Here is a 3107-nt window from a genome sequence, read left to right as displayed (position 1 = left end):
TGTCTAGAGACAGGAGTAGGAAATGTGGGCCCCTGCTGTCTAGGCGTTTCCTCCCTCCTGGGCAGAGCAGGCAATATCACCTGTGTGCCTGACCTTGGCCTCACCTCGCCCCCTGCCTTCCTGCCCACGTTCCTCTTCAAGGCTCTGTGCACTCAGCCTGTCAAGTGGGGATTGCATTACAGCTCCAATTGCAGGCCATACCACACAGTTAGCAAGGGCTGGGGCTGGAACCTCTCTCTCTCTAAAGGCAGACAGAAGAGGTTTGGATCAGATAAGCCATCCCTGAAGTCTGCTTCCAGCACTCACTACCAGGTTGCTTAGCATAGGATCTAGCAGAGGTGTTGCTATTCCTTCCTTGCAGTCTCCCCTCTGGTGCCCAGCATAGGCACAGGTGGCTGGGGAGTGTCAGGTGGGGCTGGGGCTGGGTGAGTCCCTCTGGATATGGGTAGGATGTAGCTTCTCTGCCTCAGGTCACCTTCCTGCTAACCCCTGCATAGGTGTGTGGGACCCCTCCTCCTCATCTCAAGGGTTGCTCATTCCCCAAAGATCAGCTGGTACACCTGGTGCTCGTCTGCCCAAACCCAGGCTGCCCAGGGCTGACGTGTATGGATCCCTAAGAGGTGGCTGCTAGGGGGATGATGGGGGTTAGGGTCCTGCTCTTGCCACTGTTCATTCTCTGGAAGGTGCTCAAGGTTGCTGAGGAGGGGCTTTAGGGGATGGGTCTGAGGGGTTCCTACCATCACAGTGCTCCCTACCAACCTGTCCTGTCTGGTATCCAGAGTCCCTTCCTTCTGCCCTCGCCCCAGCCAATGGGCTCCACCAGGCTCCAGGAGCTCACAGGAAATCTAGGTGCTGAGGCCGAGGCAGATCTCCTTTGTTTCTCTTCTCATATTTGCACCGAACCCCTTTTCCTGCCATGTTCATGATGGGAGGTGGGGGGCAGACCAGGTAGTGATTCCTCTCCTCCCTTTGGCAGAAACTCAAAGTGGAAGGTCCCAAGGACTCCAAGGACAGCCATATACATCAGTCACCATGGAAGGTACTTTGGCAAAGGGCTGGATTAAAATCACCATCCTCTGTCTGGCTTTGGGGACTGTGGGCTGTGTGAACACAGTGCGCTCCCTGCTTGTGAGTGTGTGTGCACGTGTGCATGCAAGGAATGCAGCCTCTCGTCCCCAGGCAGCCGGCCAGCTACAAACGTGCTCCTCCTTAGGATGCCAGCGGGCTGCATGGTCCCCTCCCCTCCTCGCCTCCCCCTCCCCCCTCGCCTCTCCACACGCCTCCTTCCCCTCCCTCTTGCTAGAAGAGCGGCTGCTTCGTTCTGGGGGCTGTGCAGCAACAACTGGCAAGGTCGCTGAGCTGGGAGCGATGGCTGCACGCTCCTGCCGCAGGGACGGAGGCAGCGGTGGAAATTCTCATGGTTCACTTCTGCTGTAACTGCACCTATGGTAACCCTGCGCCCCTCCAGGGGAGGTGGTGTACCTTCCCACTGCCGTGGGCTGGCTGGAGCGGGCTCAAATGTGGCTGGCAAGGTTTGCAGGGAAGGGGGTTGGGCAAGTGGCTGGACCTGCATCTACCCCCATTGCAGCCAGCAGCCAGCCTGGGGGCCGCTCAGGGCAGGGTGGCTTTGAAATGGAGGGACAGGCTAGAAGGGGTTCAAGTCCCCTGTGGATTTGTGGGGAATTGATGGCTTTGAGTAACTTTCTGGAGATGCTAAGTAGAGGTGACAGTCTGCACCTGCAGGCGTGGTAACCCTGAGCCCAAGACAGGGGCCAGCAGGGGCCAGTCAGAGAGTGGCACATGGTCTGGACAGCAGCACCTGGAACCGAGAGGGCGCCAGCCTGGGCTGGAAGGAGAAGTTGGGAGCTCCTTTGTTTCAGGGGAGAGGAGTGGAGGTTGAACAGCCAGGGTATCCTGTGCTCAGCGCACACATGCTGCAGGGGGAGAGCAGGAGGGAACCCTGGTTGCTCTTAGGTCTGTTTCTAGCCACACCAACACCTCGAGCTGGGGTCTTGGCTCTTAGAAGATCTGCAGTGAATGCTGGTGGGAGAGAGGGTGTCACAGCTGCTGTTTTGTGAAAGTCACACACCGTTCAGTGGAAGGGACCTGGACCCCCTCTCTGCAGCTCCTTTACCTGGGGTGGGGGGGATGGTGTCCTGGGACAGGCATGTGTAGCCAGCCAGGCTGGTGGGGGAGGCTGAGGCAGGCCTAGGTGGGAGGTGTCCATTAGCCTGTGGACCCTGCTCTGTGAGGCAGGAAGTGCCAAGGGGTGGCCCAAGCTGCCTTTGGCAGGGCATGGGGGGCAAGTGTTCCCTCCAGGCCAGCTGCTCTGGGCCATGTGTGCTGGGGTGGCAGGTGGCTGGTTTCAGGGCCTTCCTCTTCCCTCCCACCAGGCATTTTGTCTCTGTATGCTTCTCAGTCACTTTGCTGTCCCATCTCCGTGGTAACCCGGAGCTCCTTGTTGAAGGCTGCACCGAGGGGAGTGGCAGTTTGCTGGAAGAGTGACGACGAGGCTTCTTGGGATCTTTCCCAGAGGCCGCTGTGCTGGTCCCCTCACCTTCTGAGGTTGTCTTGTGCCAAAGACACTCATATGGAAGCAGCCTCTGTCCAGCTGTCCCAGCAGGACAGCTGTGGAACTCTAGTTGCTGGGCAGAAGCTGCCCTGTCCCCCTGCCCCATCTCTCTGAGTCTGACCAGCTGGGGTCAAGAGAAGAGCTGGATTTGAAATTGGCCTGTTCCAAGATCACAGGGGAAATGATCTTTTTGGTCTGGCCTAGGAGTTGGTCAAGTCTCAACTCTGCCTCCTTAAAAAGCAGCTGGGCTCAGCCCTTTTCTTCCTCTTCCTTCCACGAGAGGAAGCCTAGTCCTAGTGAAACAGGCCTGGGACCTAGTTCAGGGTTTCTTTGGTTCCTGCGATGCTGTCTTTGAAGTCAGCTTCAAAGTGGGGAATGAGGAATGAAGAAGCCAGCTCTTAAGCAGGGGGCTCACCCTGGTAGTGAGGCCAGCTAACCTGTCCCTGGGGAATCTTTCAGAGAACCCCCTGTGGTTCACTGAGCTTTTACACGTGCCACCCTCCCCTAAGGGAGAGGACAGCTCAAAGTTAGGAGC

General features: G+C 57.8%; 1 pseudogene; it reads left to right on the top strand.

Moving 5' to 3' along the window:
- LOC103607199 overlaps positions 1-3107 on the top strand; it is a 41913-nt pseudogene that overhangs the window by 15214 nt on the left and 23592 nt on the right.

This window comes from Galeopterus variegatus, unplaced genomic scaffold (assembly GCF_000696425.1).
Source record: "Galeopterus variegatus unplaced genomic scaffold, G_variegatus-3.0.2 Scaffold7228, whole genome shotgun sequence".
NCBI lineage: Eukaryota > Metazoa > Chordata > Mammalia > Dermoptera > Cynocephalidae > Galeopterus > Galeopterus variegatus.
This window is presented reverse-complemented; position numbering and strand designations above follow the sequence as displayed.